Source organism: Phacochoerus africanus, chromosome 7, assembly GCF_016906955.1.
Source record: "Phacochoerus africanus isolate WHEZ1 chromosome 7, ROS_Pafr_v1, whole genome shotgun sequence".
In the NCBI taxonomy this organism is placed as follows: Eukaryota; Metazoa; Chordata; class Mammalia; order Artiodactyla; family Suidae; genus Phacochoerus; species Phacochoerus africanus.
Genome location: NC_062550.1, coordinates 5,119,651 through 5,132,346, shown reverse-complemented (window position 1 = coordinate 5,132,346; position 12,696 = coordinate 5,119,651). Strand labels below are relative to the sequence as shown.

General features: G+C 51.0%; 1 protein-coding gene across 4 annotated transcripts in view; it reads right to left on the bottom strand.

Moving 5' to 3' along the window:
* EFCAB6 (EF-hand calcium binding domain 6) overlaps positions 1-3,176 on the bottom strand; it is a 236,080-nt gene extending 232,904 nt beyond the window's left edge. For all 4 annotated transcript variants that reach the window (XR_007135738.1, XM_047786044.1, XM_047786045.1 and 1 more), the window contains exon 1: positions 2,977-3,176. The gene's annotated coding sequence lies outside the window, so the exon portion shown is untranslated. The remainder of the gene's footprint in view (positions 1-2,976) is intronic.
* Between the last annotated feature and the right edge of the window lie 9,520 nt (positions 3,177-12,696).

Below are 12,696 nucleotides of genomic sequence, written 5' to 3'. Positions count from 1 at the left end.
ACTGCTCAGTGGGTTAAGGATTCGGTGTTGCCGTGAGCTGTGGTGTACGTTGCAGACAAGGCTCCGATCTGGCATTGCTGTGGCTGTAGTGGAGGCCAGCAGCTATAGATAGCTCTTTTTCTTTTCTTTTTTTTTTTTCTTTTTTGTCTTTTTGCCATTTCTTGGGCCGCTCCCACGGCATATGGAGGTTCCCAGGCTAGGGGTCGAATCGGAGCTGTAGCCGCCAGCCTACACCAGAGCCACAGCAACGAGGGATCCGAGCCGCGTCTGCAACCTACACCACAGCTCATGGCAACGCCGGATCATTAACCCACTGAGCAAGGGCAGGGACAGAACCCGCAACCTCATGGTTTCTAGTCGGATTCGTCAACCACTGCGCCACGACGGGAACTCTTTTTTTTTTTTTTTTTTAACAGACAGCTCTGATTGGACCCTTAGCCTGGGAACCTCCATATACCGCTTTAGTGGGGTACAGCCCTAAAAAGACAAAAAAAAAGAACACAGGCTATGCTAGGGGGCAGTCCTGGAGCAGAAGCCACATGCCACCATCTATCCGTTTTGTAGCACCTTAACTTCTCAGCATCCCCCTGACTCATCTATAAAGTGGGAATAATAATCATACATTTTCACAGGCAGGAAGTGAGCACTAAATTTTAAAAGGTAATGTGAGGCCCCAAACTGTGCCTGGAACAGTGCTCAATAAGTCTCAGCCAGGGAGTTCGTGGTGACCTAGCAGTTAAGGATCCAGCATTGTCACTGTTATGGCTTGGGAAACTGCTGCGGAACAGGTTCGATCCCTGGCCTGAGAATTTCCTTATGCTGTGGGTGTGGCCAAAAAAATAAATAAGTACTAGCCAGGAGGAGCACGTAGTAGTAGAAATAGTAAAACTGCATTAAAACAGATAAAGAGCTAATGGCCGGCCCTTGAAATAAATTAAACAAAACAATATTGCAGAAACCAAGGGGAAAAAGTGGAAAACAAAGAGAAAACCAAGAGAAAAAAGTGGAAAACAAAGCTCTTTCCCACTGGAAGTGTTATGTTTATACTTTATCTCTATTCGCAGACTTTTCTAAACTCACTCCTTCCCTTTCCAACTCTTCTTCTAAATAGTATGGCTGTCCTAGACAGGATTTACTGAAAGGGAATTCATATTTAAGTAGCACAGGGATCCAATCTATATAACTGCGCAAGCCTAGATTTGGGGTATTTTTAGATAAATACACTTCACAAAAAGGTCAGCTCACTAGTGGTCCTTAAAGGAAGACCGTGGCGGTTAGCTTCTTGCTTCGCCCACACTTTCTCATCTCTATTACACAGCTTACTTTTCAGTCCTGGCGGGGGAAGAGGTCTTGCCAGAAAAACTTCAGTGACTCTCAATATCTCCTAAAACCTGAACATTCGCTCACTACACACCTGAAAAGAGGCTTTATGAAAGCAACTGTCTGGCTAACGCCCAGTGGCCTCCCAGTGGATTCCTGCTCCGGGCGGGCACTGGGCTACCTCACACCCTCCTGGAGCGGGTTTTGTCTCTGTGTGCCAGTCGGCTGGAGGAGTCATAGCACTGGTACTACGTGTAGCGATCGCTGCACAGGAAGAGGCGGAGAGCTGGAAAAGGCCGGGGAAATGGGAGACGACATGGAAAGAAAATTTAAAGTCTCAGTTAAGCATTTCTTTCTCTCTTTCTTTTTTTCTTTTTTGTCTTTTTAAGGCCACATCTGCGGCATAGGGAGGTTCCCAGGTTAGGGGTCGAATTGGAGTTGCAGCTGCTGGCCTGTGCCACAGCCACAGCAACACGGGATCCAAGCCGAATCTGTGACCTACACCACAGTTCCGCCAGATCCTTAACGCGCTGAGCAAGGCCAGGGATCAAACCTGCATCGTCATGGATGCTAGTCAGATTCATTTCCACTGAGCCACAATGGGAACGCCAAGCATTTCTTGAAAAATATCCACAAGCACCTACTGTGAGCCAAGCACTAAACCCAAGGCACAGGGGAAGGGAAAGGGTAGGTAGCTGAAATAAATCCCTGCCCTCCTAAAGCCTGCAGGCGGGCTTAGAGGAGAGGTTCACAGAAACTTACAGGGCCCTTGCCTGACTCAGGTTCGAGTCCCCAGAACTTAAGCCAAGTAAATGTTTGCTGAACGGAAGACAATGGGTAAAAGAAAGAGATGACAGAACTGCAGGATGTGAAAGTCGAAAAAAAATACTTTCTTTACAGCATTTCTGTAGAGCCACTCATTTAGGGGCACATACAACTTAAGAAACATTATTAAATTACTCCTCTTAAAGCGAAGAACGGAGTTCCCGTCCTGGGTCAGCGGAAACGAATCTGATGAGCATCCATGAGGACACAGGTTGGATCCCTGGCCTCGCTCAGTGGGTTGGGGATCCGGCGTTGCCGTGAGCTGTGGTGTAGGTTGCAGACGCGGCTGGGATCCTGCGCGGCTGTGGCTGTGGCTGTGGCTGTGGCAACTACAGTTCCAATTGGACCCCTAGCCTGGGAACCTCCATATGGCCCGGGTGCAGCCTAAAAAGCAAGTTGGAATCCTGGTCCTGCCTAAGTTGTGTGATTTGGGGACAGCCCCCTTCACCCCGTGGAGTTCAAGTTGTCTCTCATCTATAAGGCAGAGTGTAGAATATTCAGAAGACTGCTGTGGGGAACCAATGAGATAAGGGACAGGAAACATTTGTAAATTAGAGCGACGTGACCCTCAAAGAAGCCACCTTCCACGGTGCTGAGAGCCGGTGTTCCCCCATGGAAACAGGACAGTACCGTTCACCGCCATAGCCCCAGAGTCGACAACGGCTCCTGGCACAGGCAGGCGCTCCGCACACACGTGCGCACACACACCTGTGTCATGGGTGAGGAGGGGACGCTCTGGGCGCCGGGACTGCGGGGCCCCCAGGGCTGCCCGCCCAGGACGTCCTCGGCCCCCCCGGCTCGCGCGCGCTCGCGGAGGCCGCGCCGCCTTACCCCGGCCCCTTTCTCAATCCTCCGCCTCGCGGGGTCACTTCCGCGCACGGACCCCAAGGTCTGTCCCCGTCCTCAGAGGCTCAGCCCACTCGGTGTCTCTAGGACGCTGTTGCCCGAGCGACGACGGCACTCGCTGATTGGAGCACAACTTTCCGTGCCTGGAAAGAAGCGGAGCTCCGATTGGCCAAGGCGACTGCGGACTAGCGAGAGCGGAGAGGCGTGGCCATGCCTGCCTGGTGGCTCCGCCCCCGCAGAAGGAACTTCCGCCGGAAGTCCTTTGCCCCGAGCGCGGGAACTTGCTCCCGCCCTGGAAGTCCGGGAGGCGCGGTTCTGTTAACTTGGCCTGGGCGAGAGCTGTCGGATGCATCCCGCAGAACCGCTTCGGACTGCGTGGCGACGGAAAAGCCAGACCCCGCCTGCCAAGCGGGGTTTTACGTGTAAAAACCAAGCTTACCCATTGGGGTCTGGTGTCAGGATGAAGGGAGAATGTATCTAAAGCCCCGGTCAGGACCCATGGCGATTGTGATGGTTGCATTGATTAGTGTGACTAGTTGCGTCCCGCTGGCCTCCCCCAGGAGACCTGGTGAAGGCAGGACCAGGTTGCTTTGCCCATCCCATATCCCCAGCCCATGCCGCCAGCACATAGATGGTTGGTGAGGTAGATAGCCACCAGCTGAGCCAGCTACCCACACCCACAGCCTGAGCGGAAGCCCAACAAGTCATGTCAATAATAATAGTAGCGATAGGTAATTGTCCCTGGCGCTTTGAGGGGGAGCACTTCCCTTTCTGTCACCCTTCTAACTACATGCTATTTAACGTAACAGCTCTTTGAGGCAGGTACTATAATTATTCCTATTTTACAGAGAGGAAACGGGTGCAGAAGTTTCAAGGACACAACTGATCAGTGGAAGAATCAGGATTAGAACCCAGGCAGGCTAGCTACCAAGTCCAGCTCTCCATCCTTCTGCCGTACCACTCACTGTGGGAGAGAATCGTGGCCCAGACACACAGCTCCACTGAGGAATCCCTGCCATAGGTGTCTGACGGCAGGGAAGTTACAGGGTGGCCTGCTGAGTGTCCCAGAGAAGGCTATTTTATGGTCCCTGCTTGTGACTGTCCATCACTGGCAAGCCAGTTTCCCTACTCACCAGGTCTTCTCTCTCCTCAGACTTCCAGCATCCTTTTACCTCATCACCCTGAGTGAATGACCTCACCTCAGGTCTCACTGAGAAAACCAGCCCATGAGAAGGGAACCCAAGGTTGCCCCACAGCCACTTTGGCACCCATCTCTTTTGCCCTTGTTCCAAAAGATAAAGGGTTGCTATTCACAGAGGCCACTTCCACCACTTGTGTCCTAAAACCCATCTTCATTTGCCATCTCTTGGACGTCACTGCTTATGTCAGCAATTGGCAAAGTGTGGTCTGGGAACCCCTGGGTGTCCTGAGACCCTTTCAGAGATTCCATAATTGTCAACACTATCTTCATAATAACACTAAGTGTTTCTTGCATTTTCACTCTTATTTTTGCCTAAGTGTCACATATCATGTAGCTTCTGGAAAAACCTACTGTACACTTCCTAGAAAAACTCTTTATCATTTTTATACGTAACAGGATTAAATTAGCTAATATTTTCTTTAGGATTTTTGTTTTGTTTTGGTTTTTATTTTTTTTTTAGGGCTGCACCTGCGGCATATGGAAGTTCGCAGGCTAGGGGTTGAATCGGAGCTACACCTGCTGACCTGTGCCACAACCACAGCAACACAGAATCTGAGCTGTGTCTGCAAACTACACCACCACTCACTGCAACTCCGGGTCCTTAACCCACTGAGTGAGGCCAGGGATCAAACCCTCAACCTCATGGTTACCAGTCAGATTCGACTAATGCCACAACAGGAACCCCAGGATATTTGTTTATCTATTGGACACCCAAAATTTTATTACATATTCACAGCCATGCTCATTAATTTATGTATTGACTATGGCTTCCCTGAGTAAATGGAGGAGTTGAATAGTTGCAAAGAGACTGTGTGATCCACAAAGCTTAAAATGTTTACCCAAAGAAAAATTGCAAAAAAAAAAAATGGCCTTTTGCCAAGGGGAAAAAAATGCCAATCTTTGATCATTTTCATGGGAGAGACTCAGCAATAATTTCCCTTTTTTTGTAATGGTCATGTCAGATTTTAACATTAAATTTATACTGGCCTCATAAGAGTAAGTTGAAAATTCTTTCACTTTTTCAGTTCTCTCAGAATTTGTATGATGCTTGTGGGTTTTTTTTTTTTTTTTCTTTAAATGTTTGGAAAAATTCAGTGGTGAAGGTATTTGGTCCTGGCATTTTCTTCATGGAAGGTTGTTCATAACCTGTTCAAGTTCTATATTACTACTCAGATTTTCTATTTCTTTTTGTGTCTATTTTGGTAAGTTGTGTTTTCCAAAGAACTTGTCTACTTCATCTTAATTTTCAAATTCACTGGCATGATATCGTTTATAACATCCTCTTGGTACAGCATCTGTTGGATCTGGTGTGACAAATCTCAAATCTATGGCTTGGTATCTTTCATCAATTTTGGAAAATTCTCAGCCACTATTTTTTTTGACTATTGCCCTGTCCTATTTTCTCTTCTCCTCTAAGAGCCACAATTACCTATTCATATAACACCAAAAACAGTTTTTTTAAAAATCTGTAGCTATTTGTAGTATCCAAGATTATCTCACTCTTTGTTTTGTTTGTTTGTTTTTAGGGCTGTACTCGCGGCATATGGAAGTTCCCAGGCTAGGGGTTGAATCAGAGCTACAGCTGCTGGCCTACGCCAGAGCCACTGCAACTTGGGATCTGAGCTGTGTCTGTGACCTACACCCCAGCTCACAGCAACGCCAGATCCTTCACCCACTGAGCGAGATCAGGGGTCAAACCCAAGTCCTCCTGGATACTAGTCAGGTTTGTTACCATTGGGCCACGACAGGAACTCCCTCACTGTGTTGCTTTTTAAAGTACACTTTAGAGGACCTATTTAAAATAGCACTAATACTTCCAACACCCGAAAATGTAATGATAATACATTAAGAATTTACTAAACCTGGGTTCGATTTCTCTCTCCAATTCCATCAGATGTCCTCTTATTCAAACCCAGCAATAGTTGGGGTGCTTTGTTGTTCAAAATAAAGTGAGAGAAGCTGCCACAGGAGAGTCTTTGTAAAGATTCTACTTTTTAGTAAGGGCTTTCTGAGGGAAAATTGTAAGTGAAAAATGCTAACAGTTGGCTGTGTGCGCAAGCAAACGTGGGACTTAACAGAAGTCTTTCGACCAGGTATGAACTCAACAGTAAAGATAAGTGATGTGTGATTGGGCCAACATTCAAGAATCAGCTCAAAATCCTCGAAACTCGCTCTTTGCTTATGTCTCTGCACAGAAGGATGCTTTTTATCCATGTGTTTAAAGGTCTGATTTGATCAGTCTGTCAGGAGGTTTTTGTTATCTGATTCTTTTTTTTTCTTCCTCTTCTTCTTTTTTTCCCGCTTAAGAGCGTCTTTACTCCAAAGTGTTTTCCCTGTGCCCGGAAAGTTTCCACTTCCATGGGAAGATTTAACTTGTTTTTTTGTTGTTTTTTTTTTTTTAAAAAAAACCTAAATTTGACACACTTTTTTCTTGTCCCAATAAAAGCCCATGAAGTCTGTTAGATTGGCTTTGATCTTTGATCCAACAGACCAGAGCCCTGTAACGTGACAGTGGCTCCAGGGAGGAAGTTGTAGGGGTGCTTGTCCACCTTGACCGTACCTTTCCAGAACATCCACGGCTCCCTGAGATGCCTGTGGTGGGCCTGCTGTCAACAGGGCTGAACCCCTCACCTTGTCCAAGACACCATTCAGTTCCACTGAAACCAGTAACACGCTCTGCCCAAGGAGTTGTTACAGCCTCTGCTCCGCAACCCGTTGTAGGACTCTGCTGCTCAGAACCTTCCACGATCATCTGGAGACGCAAACCATGGAAAGACGGGGGAAATGCTTTCACACCAATGACCTCCTACAGACAGCGCACGCGCTCGGTCGTCGTCGTCGAGGAGAAACCTGAGATCCTGGAGAGCTGTCTGCCCTGAGCGCGCCTGGCTACGCCGTCCCCGCAGTTCAGTACCTCGGGGCGACGAGGCTCGAAGATCAAGCCTGGAATTCCCTCACAGAAATCAATAATGCTGTTAGGAGTGGACGTTAACGCCTTCATGTGGAGAAATAAGCAGCAGGAACTGATTAACCCCTCAGACGTTAAGTACTGTTTTCCGCCTTGTCTATTAATAAAGACGGAGCAGAGCAGGCACGTGACCTGGGTGCCTGATGCATCGCCAGCGAAGCTACGACTCTCCCTGGGGAATCTGCGAGCAGCGGTTTCCTCTGACGACTGGCCCTCCTGGTGGCCCCCTAAAGTGGAGACCAGACTCTCCTGAGCTGTCCTCAGGCGAAAATAAAATTAAATAGGAATCAATGAGGTGGAAGTAGCTCTTCTGGAAAAGCCACGCTGGTGGTTTTTTCTTTACGAAAATAGATGCCTTCTCCCTGGGATGTGTACCTTGACAGATGACGCAGCTGCTCGTTGTAGCTCCATCAGCCAGAAACTAAATGGCACGCTGTAAACATCGTCACTGCGAATAATTGATTATCATTTGTAGACAGGGGGGCCGTTTTCCAGTCTATTTTAGGATCGTCCAGGGAGAGACGAGACCCAGGCTCCAAGCAGCACCTCCCCGTTCTTGCTCCCCTTCAGGGGCCAGCAGACTCGGAGACTCTTAATTTCCCTTAATAGCTACCGGTTGTCTCCGTTCGTGAAAACAGGAATCAAAATCCACTTATCTTACCCCTGAACGAGACTCCACAGTGTAGAATACTGATGTTTAGAATTTTAATGAATCCAGCCCTCCGAACATTATATGGCAGCCATCTGAGAAGAACAGCCCACGCTCTGGAACAAAGAAGCAGTTAGAAAGTAACAATTTCATGTTTCATACACCTGGGCGGCCAGCAAGCCCCTGACAATCACGAGTAGTTCTCTTTGCTGAGAGCCGAGATCTTGCCACAGCTTGTAAGGAGCGCTGTTTAGCTTTTAATTTGCCTTCAGTTAGGGAACAAGCATTTATGGATGACGTGAGGGCACAGGGTTCTGTGCGAAGCACAGGATGGGGCCAGAGTGATGGGTGAGGCACAGTCTCCCCTCCTAGCCTGCTTGGGGCTGAAAACACATACTTTGGAGAGAAAACTGGAAAACAAGTACAAAATGTTTTCTTAACACATGTAAACCAATATCCTCTGACAGGGGATGACTACCCTTTTGTCATGCCAGGTTCTACCTCCTGGCACACCCTATTCTAGGGAGAAAGGTCACTCCGGTCACTCCTTCTCTGGGCTAAGGAAGGTTCCAGCCTTCTCCTCTGGAGCGCCCCAAGTGTGGTAGGGACCCAGGAGAGAGGTAGCCACCAGCTCCTGAAAATCGGTCTGTCTGCCATAATGGGCAGCCCTCCTTATGTCCCCAAGAAAAAACAGAAGCCTGGGTACCTACAGGATGGCAGCATCAGTGAGCTGCGTTAATTCCTGACTGCCTCCTGGAGATAGAGGGTTTCTGTTTTGTTTTGTTTTTTTGGTCGCCCCACAGCACGTGGAGCTCGCCAGCCAGGGATCAGAACTGCAGCTGCAACCTGCGCCATAGCCAGGGCCATGCCACATCCTGTAATCCACTGTGCCGGGCCAGGGATTGAACCTATGTCCTGGCACTGCAGAGACACCTCCGATCCCGTTGTGCCACAGCAGGGACTCCTGGAGATTGTGTCTTAAGGCCAGTTTGTGGCAGGTGGTGGCCACGAATTGGCCACACTTCAAAACAGCCGAGCGGGCTTTCCAGGAGGGCAAAGTGGTCCCCTGGAGTTGGGGAAGAGAGCCTGACGTGTGTAGGAGTGACCGGTGCGGGTGTAGGAGTGACCGGTGCGGCCGGGCCAGAGAGGGCCCCCGCCACAAGTCCCAGTGTGCTTGCAGAGTCTGAGATGGTCGGGCCGGCCAGGGAGGGCGGAACGCAGTGGACAGTGGGAATGTTCTGACCAACACCAAGGAAGGTGAAAGAGCCCTGGCCCCAGCCTCAAGACGATGCTCACAGGGCCTGGGGTTCGTTATGCAAGGTACAGCAGTGGTCCCCACCCCTGGCAGCGGTGGGAGTTGGACGGAGGGAGACGTCAGGGGGTTCTTGGAGTAGACCACGCCTGTGCTGAGTTTAAAGCTTAAATCAGGAGTCCCCATGGTGGCTCAGGGGTAACGACTAGGATCCATGAGGACGTGGGTTCGATCCCTGGCTTTGCTCAGTGGGTTAAGGATCTGGCGTTGCTGTGGCTGTGGTGTAGGCAGGCAGCTACAGCTCCTATAGCCTAGGAATTTCCACATGTCTAGGTTGTAGCAAGAAAGAAAGAAAGAAAGAAAGAAAGAAGAAAGAAAGAAAGAAAGAAAGAAAGAAAGAAAGAAAGGAAGGAAGGAAGGAAGGAAGGAAGGAAGGAAGGAAGGAAGGAAGGAAGGAAGGAAGGAAGGAAGGAAGAAAGAAAGGAAAAAAGAAAGAAAGAAAGAAAAGAAAAGAAAAGAAAAGAATCAAAAAAAAATTGACAAAAAAAAATTTTTTTAAGCTTACATCAGCGTAATCTGGGTTGAATTGGGGAACAACAATCCAGGCAGAGGGAACGGCCTGAGTGGGGTACAGAGGCCCAGGATCCCGTGGTTCTTGAGCCAGGTAAAATGAACTCCAAGGCACCAGCTGTATTTGAGTAAAAAAAAAAAAAAAAAAATCTGGAAATCACATGTATGGTGGATTGCAAAGTGGAGAAACGGTAGAAGAGAAAAACAAGGGAGAAAGGATTTTAACCCATTCACGTCCGTAAAAACTCAGAAATGAGCACTCGAAAGATGGAGGAAGAGAGCCGCGCGGGCCATCGGGTGTCTTTCCTTCTACGGAGACGGCCTCGCTCGCTCGCTGTATCTTAAGACTTCTGTTCCCAGCTGGCGCCCAACCCGCGGGTCTGTGTGGAGATGACAACTTTAAAGAGGATAAGATGCATGTTCTGGTTGATTTATACATCGGAAACGCATTTAGCACTCCCTGGTGTCCAAAGAATGCTTTTAATAGAGCACAGATTCCTTCCGTCACTGGTGAGGGGACAGATTTGAGGACTGCAGCTCAGACATCCGGTGCCAACCAGCTCTCAGGGATCCAAGTGTGAGAATCAGCCTGTCATGCGATGTGCAGATCTGGCAAAGGCTCAGCACGCCTCAGAGATGGCGGTTGTGGGCCCGAGCTGTGTGACAGGTGCTTCTGGCACGAATTCTCGGGGGCCACGTCTCCCCCTTTCATCAGCTCTTCTTGGGCGGAATCAACAGCCTGACCCCTTCAGTGTCACGGCATGTGTGAGCTGGGTGGGATTTCAAGACACCTGACATGAACCCTCCTCATTAGGAGCTGAAGAGGGGCCTCCCCCTCGGCCCTGCCCATGGCGGCGGAGCTGGGTCAGAAGCGGCTGCCTGACTCGTTTTAGCGCGTGCTGTTTCTCCCCACCTGGCAGGTCTGGCTCTGGCCCCGCCCCATCCACATCCCACCCGTTCCCAGACTCGGCTCACGCCCTTTTTCCTACATTAAGCAGTCTCCCTGCTGCCCTCAAAGCCCTCCCTCCTCCCTGGCTCTTCTCACCACCCCTTTCGTTCCCGATGGGTGAGGAGGCACGACCCCAACCTCATTCTTGCTTGGTTAAGATACAGCCTCGAAGGGCAGGACCACAGAAGGGACAGGACAGACGGTTTTCAGAAACAGCAACATCCACTCCAACAATGCAAGGGGCCACTCACCCAGCAAACAGTAGGTGCTAATAATATGCCAAATTCCAACCTAGGAAAAGACTGACCCAGCACAGTCCTGCTTTCGGGGTGTCATCGTCCACGTGGGGAGACAAGTGCAGGGCAGTGAGGTTGGGTTCAGCGTGAGGCAGCACAGGCCAGGAGGCCAAAGACAAGGGCAGCCTCAGCCCGGGGTGGGGGTCTGGAGAAGGGGCTGGAAAGGACCGCCAGCAATGGAATGGCTGTCCCAGGAGGTGGTGCGCTTGTCGGGAACCAGACGGAACCGGATGGCGAAGTCAGAGGGCATTGCTTGGCTGGGTAAGCCTGGACCATCTGGCCAGCTTACTGTTCCAGTTGGAAGATGCTCATTCTGCAGGGAAGAGAGGGTGATGATGCTGCATGGGCAGAGGCCAAACCCCACGGGAGGCAAGGTCCAGGCTGCAGGGTGCTCAGGGACACCCAAGGACCCCCTCCTCCCACCACGGTCACCCTGCTGCGAAAGGTGGTAAAATCGCCCCCGCCTCGGGACCTCCAGGAATGGAGACTGGGCATCCCGTCTGTATCCACGCAGCTGCAGGTGACGTGGGTAGAGCAAGAGACCTCTCACCGTGGACTGAGGAAGTCAGCTGTCACCTGTGAGGTGGCCACTAGGGGTCACCAGCAGGGAACAAACCCTGTACCTTGTGGATTTTGTTTATGCTTCAAAGCCACTTAAATCTTATGACCATCCCATGAAGCAAGCAGGACAGAGGTGGTATAAATTCTGACACTGGATCAGAGGGACCAAGCGGCTTTCCTGCTCAGGAGGGCACCAAATCCGTGCTGGGAAAGCCCTCCTGAGTCTGTCAGAGGAAGAAACTGGGCGGGTCGGGGGTGGGGGACGATGCGTCTGAAAAGACTCAGTGTCAGAGCCAGGATGGCACAGGGAGGTCACGGCCAGTGAAGAGCCGTAGGAACACCCCATGCTAGTCCCCAAAATACCTTCTGGAACATTTTGGCGAGGTCCAAAGGCCAAGCAATCGTCGACTCCCCGGAGGGCGCTGGGGTTGGGCGGCAGGAATCCCATGACGGTGGTTCCGTAAAGCGAGCGACCTGCACAAGCCTCCCCCGAGCGTCCAGACCTTCCTCGCCTGACGATGCTCAGAGCCCAGCCGCACCCTGAGGCTGACCCCTGGCCGCTCTGTTCTCCGCACTGGCTTTCCTCGAGGGCTCCACTGCACTTTTGCCTAAATCATTTCCCTGCGACTTTGCCGAGTGTGCAAGGCAGGAACCGGTGAGTTTCCAGGACACATGACCCACGAACAAGCCAGGCTGCTGGCTCAGAAGGCGCCTTGGAGATGTCCTAATACTGCCCACTTCTCCCTCTGCGGCCTGGCGAATCACAAGGCGGGGCGCAGGCCCCTCCGCCCCTGCCCTGCAGTCTGATCACAAAACAGCAGGGTTGGCAGGCGGGGGAGCAAACCAGGCAAGGCCTTCCGTAAAGCACCCTCTCTCCCGGGCCTTCCGGTTTCTCAGGATAAAATCCAAACTCTGATGACTTGTAAGGCCTTGCGGGAGCTGGCTCCTGGCCACCACCCAACCCCCCGGGCACTGCCCAGCACACTGCCCTCCCCCTCCTGCCTCTCCCCCCAGTGGCCCTAAGCTGGGTCCCTTGCTTCCTCCAGGTCTCAGCTCAAGCAGCATCGCCGAGTTCCCCGCCGCACGCCCACCCCCTTGTGGCCCATGCGACCCCGAACCGCCCCAAGCTCCGTGGTGACATCACCTCCCCACCAGAGCGTCACCGCCACGGAGGCGGGTCCCCTGCCTCACGCTGAATCCTCGCAGCCCCCAGCAGCGCCCGGTGCAGCGCCGGTGCGGACTGAATGAGCAAGTGCACG